Genomic DNA, 12,236 nt, shown 5'->3' on the forward strand with positions numbered 1-12,236 from the left:
TTCTTACTTTATTTGTTTTTGTTGCATGATAATCAAATTGTACAAGACATGGGAGAAAGAGAAAATGAGCTGTTGTACCTGGTATTGTCAGCTTTTTATATTTTGCTGATATTTTTTGTAAAATAAAAAATTATTGGATAATTTTATCACGTTTTAATTCTAATTCTCTTTCAGAAGAAGAAGAAGAAGAATACTCTGCACTCCCTGAAACCTACGGGAAGAAAAAAACTGAACTTGCATATGAAAGTAAGAACTTTGATATAAAACAAAATACATTTACTTTGCTGGGTTTCAAATTATGTAACTATAATATTGGTCAGCTAATTTTAATTTACTTCATTTCAGCAGACCAAACCCCAGTTGTGCCCTCTATTTTTAGCAAGGTATGCATAATCAATTGCAATGATGATTTAAAATGTGCATCATAGAACAATTTTAATCCACTTATATTTTTCTTTAAAGGGGACAGAGAATGAAAAACCATTTTTACCTTGTCTTTGTTGAATAATGGTAGTCTACCCACATTCACAGATATACAAAAAGTTCTAGACATGCTAAACATCTCAGTCTCATAGAAATTCCTCTTTTAGAAATGTCAGCCAGAAAACGGCCCAATCTGAAAAACTGATGCTTATGACATCACAGGCATCTAACTGCCCCTCCACTTTAAAATAATTGGCTGCATTTTTTGAGTGGCAGCAAAGTCAGCCAATCAGTAATGAGATTGCAAGTTAAGCCAGTAGGGGGAGCCAAATAGGTGCAAAACCACTCGTTTGAAATCCCCCACCCTAATAGAGCTATTTGAGAGAGGTTTTTAGGAAGCTTCTAAGGCATTACAGACCCAAACAAAAAATGTTTTGTCTACATGTCACATCACAGAACAAGGATAAATACTCCGTTCAACCATTCTATGTCACCTTTAAGGATGAGCTGTTAAAAGATAATGACCCTCCATCATGCTTTATCTTCAAGGTAGTTGAATGTTATATAATGTGCTTTTTAAAAAAATTTAATGGCCTGTGCTAACTTTTCAGTTATCAGGAGCGTTGCTGAAGAACATACTTCTTGAAGTTGCTGCCTACACGACCCTGTCATTGGCTTGCTCAAGGTTCAGGGACATAGTTGGTGATGACAAGTTCAAGAATCAGGCACACTTCTTATGGCTAGAAAGTAAATATTGACATTAAAAAATAAAATGCATAACAAGAACATCATTGATAATGTTATGTGATTTTTTTCACCTCAGGTGTTACATGCTGGAAAAAAGACATCTCACTACAAACAGCTCTTCTGGAAGATGTACTCATTCTCCACTTGTTTGGAGTGTGGGTTTGAGTACAAATGCTGCACACCTGGTACTTTTTGTGTAAATTGGTGATGAATAAACTAGTTGTTAGTCTAAAGGAAAACTAAAAATCAAATTTACTTATGTCATCCCTTGGAGTTTAAAAGTTCTGGACACCATTCAATTGACCAACAGAGCTGAGAAATTATTCCTAATGTTTGTAAATGTTCACTGTCAACCATAAACCCTAGTTGTTATTTTGCTTCTTGTGTATCCACCAGGTTATGCTGGGAAGGGAAAGCGAGGTGAGCTCCAGGGCATTTATTCAAAACCTTCCACCCTGGATTTTGCAGATTTGACTCCATGCAGATCAGTTCTAATGAGCTGATATAGTTTCCTTACAAAGACTAAAAATAATAAAATAAAATAAACACTTTTTCAATCAATTCTGAGTGACTTGTACATGATTTTATTCATTGAAAAAATAATTTAAATATAATATATGTGTAACATGTTCAGAAGAACATTAGTCTGTTATTTAAAAAAATAATGCAGTAAAGATGGATGGTAACTTTATTTTACATTAGCCACATGTTTTTCATGTATTTACACATTCACTTAACTAAGTCCAGTTGCATCACATTTTAATATGTTCATTTACTTGATATTGTAAAATATGGAGCTTCAGAAATGTGCTTGAATAAGGCCTACAGCCTGATGAATTTAAACCGCCATCACTTTAAGTGTAAAAAAGGTGTAAAAACGTGACCTCATCATTGACAGTGAGTGGTATTGGACACACACAATAATAACAAAGCTGTAAGAAATCAGACCATGATGAGGAACGTGATATTGGATCGTTTATTTTCATTACTGTCGATACTTCCTGCCATTCTCATTCACCGCCGTCCCATTTGCGGCGTAAACTCCTCCTACTTGCACATTTCTGAAATTCCTCCTACTTGCGGCATAAGCTCCTCCCACTTGCGGCGTAAGCTCCTCCCACTTGCAGTCTCCGGGCTGCAGCGATACATACATGAGTTTGTGTACTGTAAAATGGTATTACAGTACAGTACTGTAAAACCAAAATACAGTAACTTACTGGCAACCGTGCTGCCAGTACCGTACTGTAAAAATACAGGGAAATCGTTAACAGTGTATTTTTATTTTATTTTGTGGAATTATTATAAAGTCTGTGGTATTACCAGGAAAAACAGCAAGACCGTAACACCACAGACAAATTAGCACTTTATTCTAAAATAGATGCTGTCATTATGATGATTTTAAAGGTGGGGTGCATGATCTCTGAAAGCCATGTTGATATCTGAACTCACCTAAACAAATACGCACCTACCACAATAAAATCTTCTTTTGATAGAACCGCCCCACACATGCGCAACCCAGGCAACGATGTTGGTTAGTAGACACGCCCCTTACTGCTGATTGGCTACATGGGACGGTTACCATTTTCAAGGTATACCGAGGTTTTAAATAGTCAAGGATTCAAAACCACTAAAATATTCTGTGATACCATCTCCAAGGTATGAGCTGTGTTTATACAAAATTCATTAAATCATTAAATCATGTGATTGATTTGATGTTTACATTTAAAATACATTACGAAAATATTATATATTTTTTGAAAGCATATTATAATTAAAAGGCTTTATTTTTACCTGGCATTTGAAAATAACACATTTTAGTGTTGCATTGGCTATACCGCAAAACCGGTCCGTGAAACCGTGGTATTTTTGCTAAAGGTTATCATACCGGCAGAATTTTATACCGGCCCATGCTACAAGTGTGTTTTGGTTCTCGGCCCGACTCCCTTTTCCAAAGTGTTTTTCAAAAATCATGCACCACGCCTTTAAGTTCAAGTGATATTTTGGAAATATTATTCAGACTGTATTTATTAAATTTTCGCAACATCCATAGCTGTAACACCACAGACATAAATTTGGGGGACACAATTTTGTTATTTAATATTACACAATATGTATTTCCTTATGTTAAAATCTACATTCAACCACTTGATTTGTGTTAAAATGTTATATTGTTGCAGTTACATTTCATGATACCTCACAGGGGTATGGTGGAAACATTTACATCTTGTTACACATCTTTCAAACTAAATTAAATATATATTTCAAAACAAATATGAAAGCTGTTTTTGAAACAACAAGGAAGTGTTGAGTTTTAAAAACTTACAGGATATTTTTATGGTATACCTTTCAAAAGATTAAGGATAATTTCATTTCTCAGTTCCCACCTCCTTTAAAGGTTGTTTATGGAACTATATACTGCCCCAAAAAACCCTTTGAGGAACCTTTAGTTTATGTTCTTATGAAACAATACAGACAGTCAATGACAGTTTTGAAAAAAAAATCACTTCAAGTTAATTCGATGTTCAAAAGCTAAAGCTATTTAATAAAAAAACCTTCCTATATGTTAACATCCATACATCATGCATTCAGCAGTAATCCTCTTCAGCTGGAGAAATACTTCTAGTCAACATAACATACATCACCAGATACCTTTGTTAAATTTCAACATGATATCTAAAAGTTTAAAATGATTAAAGTTTGGATCCAAAATCAGAAGTCGGAGAGATAGGGAAGATTGAATTTGCCCATCATTTTGGTGGATGGAAATGCAAATATATTCAAATCTAATAGTTTGATTAAATAACACTTACAGAACCACTGGTAACACCGATTGTGCAATAATGAGATTTTTGCCATTTCTAATTATAGTGAGATGAAGTTTTGTCCTGTTAATTTCATATCTCGGCCTTTCAATTTCAGACCTCATTACATATGTAACAAAATCACTACATCTCTTTCTACATTAGTTTAATTAAAGGTTTTAAATACATCTTTAATGACTTGTGTCATTAATAGATAAGTGAGGATGGAGTGAAGGACTGAACGTGCACATCTGTCCATCACTTCATTAGCCACATTTAAATATAAGAGGATATAGCTCAGAAATGGAAAATTAATTGAAGTATCTAATTTAATTTCCTTCCTCATTTCTCACTTTGACGAAAACCCTTCGAGATTTTTGCTTCTGTATCACTCACATTTGGAACTACTGGACATTGCAATCACACCTGCTCATCTGTATTAGATTTCTGGACCTGCATGGGCTTCTGGAGCAAAATTAAATTGAAATGATTGGGAAGAAGTTTGTAGTACAGATATAAGAGCATTACACATACTGGGCCCTATCTTGCAGCCAGCGCAATTGACTTTGTCAGTGACGCATGTATCATTCGTATTTTGCACCGGCGCACAGCGGGTTTTTCCCTCCACAGATGCACGTCGGCAAACTAGGGAATGAAAAGGAGGCGTGTTCCGGCGCAAACCATCCCTGGTGCTATTTTGCAGTTTCAAAAAACAATTGCGCCACTGACCAGAAAAAAATAGTCTAAAGTCATTGGCGCGTTGCGCGTGGTTTATTATGCTATTTTAAGGGCGCATGCTTGACCATAATGTATAGCGTGCACAACGCGCATACACTTTGCTTATCTAATCTACACAGATGCAACAGTTATTTTTGCAAATCATAAATTGTTACACTAAAAAATATTAATACACGAGATAAGGGGAATCATAGTGGTGAGCATTGTGGTGATAGTTTTTATTTATTGTGTTGTGTGGCTGCGTTAAAAAATTCTCATGCAAAATTAAAATATTTTCATAAGTTTGTTGTGTGGCTGTATTACGTTTATTTTATGTAAATAATAATTAAAATGTTTTCATAAGACACCTTAATGTATATGAACTTGATTTGTAAGAGTACTTTGGGGTTGGACCTTGGTTGCGTTTCTTGGGTCCGATTTCAAAGCCCCCAAACCCTTTCAGCAGTGAGGGTGGACGCAGCGATGTCCTCTGCTGGCGTCAGGTCATGTGTAGGCAGATCCACCTCCCGTTACACGGCGTGCCCGATTTATGCTGGCAAGCTTGGAATTTACAAGAACGTCGGTCTCCTCGGCTGTGAACCGCTCCTGGCGTGCGCCTGGTAAATCCGTCATAATAATAGCAACCCGCCATGGAACTTGCGCCCTTGCGTTTAAAGGGAATGTTGGATAGCGTTCTGATTGGTTTATTTGACGTTACGCCCAAACCACACCTATGAATAATGAACCTACTTCAGACCAACCCCTTATTGATTTGCGCCCGGCGCAAGAGTTATTTCTCCCGCCGTGAAAATAGCAACAGCGCCCAAGATCCGCCCACAAACTCACTTGCGCGTTGCGCTTCGCACTTGCGTTTCAGATCATTAAAATAGGGCCCACAGTATTTAAGGTACATGTACAAAATCTTTTTAAATTATATTGAAGGAGTTTAAAGCCTTTAAAAGTACTTAAAAATATTATATTGTAACCATTTTTTAAAAAGTAAATATCACATTTTATTGTGTGATTTTACTTAGTTAAATAAATTTACTTAATATTCATGCAAAAAAATTAAGTAAATTTTTTATTGATTAGTTATAGTAAACTAATAGTTATTTTCAGTGTGTAAAAGAACTTTACTATATACTACATCTGAATATGTTGTCATTCTTATTTTAAACTGAGAACATTTATAGTAAAAAAACCTCTCTGTTTTCCCTGCAGACAGAAAAATTACACTACTTCAACAGTTTGCATTTAATACAAGCAAATTTCAGTCATTAGTCATATTATTTGTACTTATCCGATTACATCTCAAAATAAAGAGCTTCTGCAATGCAGTTCAGATGTGTCCACAAAGCCATTGGCCTTTGCATTTGTCAGGATAAACATGGACTTATTCCTCAAGCTGGTTTCCCTAAATCCTGACATCTATCTCCATCCAGGAACGTGTGATCTGCCAGACGTTCACTGCTGGATTCCCTTTAGTTCTTCTTATTGCCAGCTGAAATTCTGTAGAGGAGCTTTGGGTGAAAATTAAGAGCCGTGGATTGGACTCACAGCACGTGGCAGTGTTAGAAACTCTAAATCCAGATTAGCAGGCTCTATGTTATCATTACCCAGCTACATACATACTGAGAGATTATACCACAGCATGGCTTTTTGGAGGGAATTTTCAAGGCGAATTTCAATGAGGCTGATTCCTAATTCAGAAGAGAGAACCTTTCTTTAATTATCCATTGGGTTTTATCGGGATTTACAACACAACTTGTAATTATGGAAGTGACTTGATGTTTAATTCGATATTGTGAACCTCACTCTTTTTAAAGGTCCGATTTTGGCACCAGTAAAATGTTGAGACTGTCCTCCAAAAAATAACGACCTCATAAGTCGTTTGTGCAAGCACCTTACTACGACGTAAAGTGACGTATTAAGGCATTAGTGTCCCCTAGGGGCAGTAGCTTATAAATACAGCCTGTTGTTACGTTTTCAGTTTTTTACCTTATATATCAGATTAGACATTTTATTTTATGAATTTGTAAATGTAGAAACGGTTTCATAAACATTTATGGTTTTAAAGATATTTTGGAGCATCTTAACCCACCCTCACCCTTACCCTAAACCCAACCACTTCTCAACCATATAAAACACAACATGCCAGTAAAAGTACAGTCAGGTATTTATTGCATTAAACAGTATAAAAGTATTACAAACCATTTGTGTTGTAAACTTTGCGAACTGAAGCCATACAATTACTTTATATGAAGAAATCTGTGATCAAAATGCACAGTCAGATCTCATTCAAACCTCATATTGACCTCGGTACACTTGGTATATTTTAAGTAAATTTTTAAAAAGTTGGGACTGTTTTGAATGCTGTGTTTTATATCATATAATAAATAAATGGGTACGTTATTTGCCCCAAATGCCTTAATTGTGTAATACAATTAATCCTGGTGGTTTAAATTGAAAATCTTATCCCATTACATGTCATCATAGCAAAATTATACTCCAAAATATAATTTTTTACCCTAATATATTAATTTTCACCTGCTGCAGGTAGAGGCGCTAATTTAGTAAATGCATCTATTGGTCGTATTTGATGAAATGGACAAACGACCAAGGCAATCGTTGGAGGATAATGTTGAAAATTTCATTAGATTTTTTTCCTCTAAAATGGGCTCCATCACATCTGTGACATTAACCCATAAGAGCACAGAAGCTCATCAATACACAGCTTTTTTTCAAAACATGCTGAAACCAAACGCACCCCAGATCAGTCCAAATCGCAAAATCTGACACAATGACTATCATAAACAAAATATTGTGTTTCTGAACTAAGGTCAATTTAGTTTTATTTAGTATTATTTTCAAATGTGCTATACATTTTAGCTTAGTTTGAGTTACTAATTAAATGCCCCATACACTCGTTTTTTCATCTAAATGTCTTGCATTTTGCATTATTTTAATTATTATCTTAGAACAAATTGTTTTTACAAATAAACAAAACCTCAGAAAAATACATTTGATAGTTTGGAAGAAATATTAAGACTAATTTTAGGGAGGCTAAGATGACAGAAAGGGTGACTGAAGCCCCCATAAAAAAGGTCTAGAACCGCCCCTGATGTTGAGTAAGGAAACTAATATGTATTTTAAGTCATTATTATTTTATTTCAGTTCGTTTTACAATCATGGTTGTTAGTTTAGTTTTAGTTTTTCAGGTTTTGTTTTTATATATTTTTATTTTAGTTTACGAAAATGTTTTTATCAATCGTCTTAGTTTCAGATTTAGTTTACGAAAATAACCCTGGTCTGAATTTGTCATAACCCAATCGCTTATGTGCATACCATGACCTTCTTGGTCTTTATGTCTTGCTTGAAAGGACCATAGTGAAATGGGACGGTACCAAGAAAGTATGCTGCACCGTCTGGCTGCTCATTTCGAACAATAGCAATAGGGGACCACGAGATCATTATAGCACAACATCCATTTAGAGCATCAACATAATGTCTTTTATCCTGTTCTGGGGAAAAGAACAAATATATATAGAGAGAGAGAGATCTTTATTTCAGACCCAGGAGGGTCCATATACAATAAAAATACAATATATAGCAGGAGACATGGGAACTATGTACGTAAATGAGCCAGAGAAAGGACACGGTGCAGTACTGAGAACACAGGCCACAGGTATTCCTATCGGCCAAATCAGTCCACAGTTCCCATTGAAAATTTCATCGGTTAATGAGAAAAAGGTTGGATAACAGTGAGGATGGAGGGATAGATATATTTCAGACTGTCTGTTAATGATCACTGTAAAAACCCGAGTGGTGATATAACTGCAGAATTCAATCTGTGCTCTGACATTAATAGACTTGTTTAGCATGGCAGAGTCTATATTTGTTTTCGTTATGTAATTGTGTAATTATAAATGTAAATAACTAAATAAAAACCCACTTAACCCATGCGCTAGCTCACATCTTGCAGTGTAAAGCTACAAGTCAAGTAGATATGAAATGCGCTCAAAATGGACAGAAAATTTGCTCAGGTGCATAGAACAAACAGTTGTTAAGTCCAGTAAGTTGTAGAAATAGTCAGCACACTGAAAAATAAAAAATTCGATCGAAAAAATTTTTTTTTTTAAAGTGAAAAAAAAACCCCAACAGTGCAAAGTGTATAAAACAGGCCAGAGAGCAGACGTTTCAGCCCATGATTTCTTCAGTGCTCATGAAATAGCAAACACTATAGGCACATTTGCAAATTATCAACAGCTCATCTAAATCAATAAGCACTCCAATAAGCAAGATCCATCTCTTCATTTAATCCTATTGGAGTTAACGATTTTAACTCAAAAATCCAAAAAGACCCTCTTTGTAAAAAATATAGATGAGTATAAAGCTGCAAAAATGTAATGTAATCAAGCTAGATAAAGGCGTGAATAGAAATGAGACGATTTTGACCTGAAGCAAAGCATTAAGCAACAAAGCTTGTTTAAGTCAAATGAAAATTGAATCTTTGAACAAAAAGTAGAATTACTATGGTCAAGTGAAGCATTATTTTTTGTCAAGGTTTGGCAAACTTCAAGATTTAAGAGTTTAAACATGAATTGGATTTTTGAGTTTGAAAGAATTTAACACAACAGAAAAAAAATAATTTTGGAATGAAAACAAAACCAAACATTGTTTGGCATCATTTTAAAGAGGAACATTCTCAATCTACAAAAGAAACAAAAGCTGTCCTTGGGGTGGACAGTCCAACTGCCAGCTTTTGTACCTTTATTCTGACAGTGTATACAGGGCCAGCTCATGGGGTTGTGGGGCCCTAGGCAAGATCATGAAGATGGGCCCCAAGGGTAGCACTGCAATTCTGTGTTTATTTCCTTCAGTGAACTATCATGTGTGAATTACTCAGATCTTATTCTAACATTAAATCTTGGTGTATCAGTGCATAAAGAGTGTGGACCACCAAATAACAAGGCCTGTATTTCAAGGGATAAGGTAGAAAACGTCAAACTTCAGGCAGATGTTCCGCTTTGGTTGGAAACAAAAATCAGCTTGACATCAAAACCCAACGTCCGACTGATGCCGAAACCCAACGTCTGACTGACACCGAACCCCAACGTCCGACTGACGCCGAACCCCAACGTCCGACTGACGCCGAACCCCAACGTCCGACTGACGCCGAACCCCAACGTCCGACTGACACCGAACCCCACACTGAAGTCAAAACTCAACCTCACACTGACGTCAAACCCAACATCATATTGACGTCAAAACCTAACGTCCGACTGACGTCAAAATCCAACGTCCGACTGTCGTCAAAACCCAACTTCCGACTGTCATCAAAACCCAACATCCGACTGACGTCAAATTCCAACGTCATACCGACATCAAAACCCAACGTCATACTGACGTCAAAACCCAACGTCCAACTGATGTCAAAACCCAATGTCTGACTGATGTCAAAACCCAACGTCCGACTGACGTCAAATCCCAATGTCATACCGACGTCAAATCTCAATGTCATACTGACTTCAAAACTCAACGTCATATTGACGTCAAAACCCCAACGTCCGACTGACGCTGAACCCCACACTGACGTCAAAACTCAACCTCACACTGACGTCAAAACCTAACATTATATTGACATCAAAACCCAACATCATATTGACATCAAAACCTAACGTTCGAATGACGCCGAAACCCAACGTCCGACTGACGTCAAAACCCAACGTCCGACTGACGCAAAACCCCAACGTACGACTGACACCGAACCCCAACGTCCGACAGGCACCGAACCCCAACATCCGACTGACGCTGAACCCCACACTGACGTCAAAACTCAACCTCGCACTGACGTCAAAACCTAACATTATATTGACATCAAAACCCAACATCATATTGACATCAAACCTAACGTTCGAATGATGCCAAAACCCAACGTCCGACTGACGTCAAATCCCAATGTCATGCCGACATCAAAACTCAACGTCATAGTGACATCAAAACCTAACATCCGACTGACGTCAAATCCCAACGTCATACCGACATCAAAACTCAACGTCATAGTGACGTCAAAACCCAACGTCCGACTGATGTCAAAACCCAATGTCCGACTGATGTCTAAACCCAACGTCCGACTGAAGTCAAATTCCAACGTCATACTGACGTCAAATTCCAACGTCATATTGACGTCAAAACCCGACGTCAAATCCCAACGTCATACCGATGTCAAATCCCAACGTCATACTTACGTCAAAACTCAACGTCATATTGACGTCAAAACCCAACGTCCGATTGACGTCAAATCCCAACGTCATACTGACGTAAAAACCCAACGTCATACTGACTTCAAAACCCAATGTCAAAACAAAACGTCTGACTGATGTCAAATCCCAAGGTCCGACTGACGTCAAATCCCAACGTCGTACTGGGGTCAAAAATGAACATCCTACTGATGTCAAAACACAACTTCCTACTGACGTCAAAACCCAACATCTGGCTGACATCTAAACCCAACGTCAGACTGACGCCGAAACCCAACGTCCTACTGATGCCGAAACCCAACGTCCTACTGACGCCGAAACCCAACGTCCCACTGACGTCAAAACCCAACGTCGTACTGGGGTCAAAAATGAACATCCTACTGATGTCAAAACCCAACTTCCTACTGACGTCAAAACCCAACATCTGGCTGACATCCAAACCCAACCTCAGACTGACGCCGAAACCCAACGTCCTACTGATGCCGAAACCCAATGTCCTACTAACGCCGAAACCCAACGTCCGACAGATGCCGAAACCCAACGTCCGACAGACGCCGAAACCCAACGTCCGACAGACGCCGAAACCCAACGTCCGACTGACGCCGAAACCCAACGTCCAACAGACGCCGAAACCCAACGTCCGACAGACGCCGAAACCTAACATCCGACTGACCCCGAACCCCAACATCCGACTGACGCCAAACCCCAACGTCCGACTGACTTACAACAGTACATAGTTGTGAAAGACAGGTTTGCTTGAACAGCTTGCTGAAGTACCAAACTTGAAGTTTTCTTTAAATTTATATTTTATTTTTACGTCAAATTAAATTAAATTCAAATTCAGGAACTGAATAGCATTATAAAAGACATTCATAATTTAACAATTGATTTTTGCCCTCTGCTCTCTCCTCACTGACCTCATACGCGCTCTTTGAATGCACAATTGAAATCATCACACGCATAAAGGCCGTATTTATTAGATTTGTCATACCAGTGTCAAATGTCGTATCCAATCTGCAGAAAATGAGTTTCCTGATTGCTGCGATGTCGGCTTTGTATAATAGAAAAAAAGAAATTATTATAGAGAAGGACTCTCCGACCACCGTCATGTCCTCTCTGAGGTGAACAGGCTCAATAGCTTTCTCTGTAATAGTGTAATATCACAATACAGAAGTCATGGCATTATGTGTTTGATATTAAAAGAAAAACAAAAGCCAGTCAGTGACCTCAAAAGAAAAGCACACCGAGATGACTTCAGTCACCGCCTATATCATGCTTCTGAAATTAC

This window comes from Paramisgurnus dabryanus, chromosome 1, assembly GCF_030506205.2.
Source record: "Paramisgurnus dabryanus chromosome 1, PD_genome_1.1, whole genome shotgun sequence".
In the NCBI taxonomy this organism is placed as follows: domain Eukaryota; kingdom Metazoa; phylum Chordata; class Actinopteri; order Cypriniformes; family Cobitidae; genus Paramisgurnus; species Paramisgurnus dabryanus.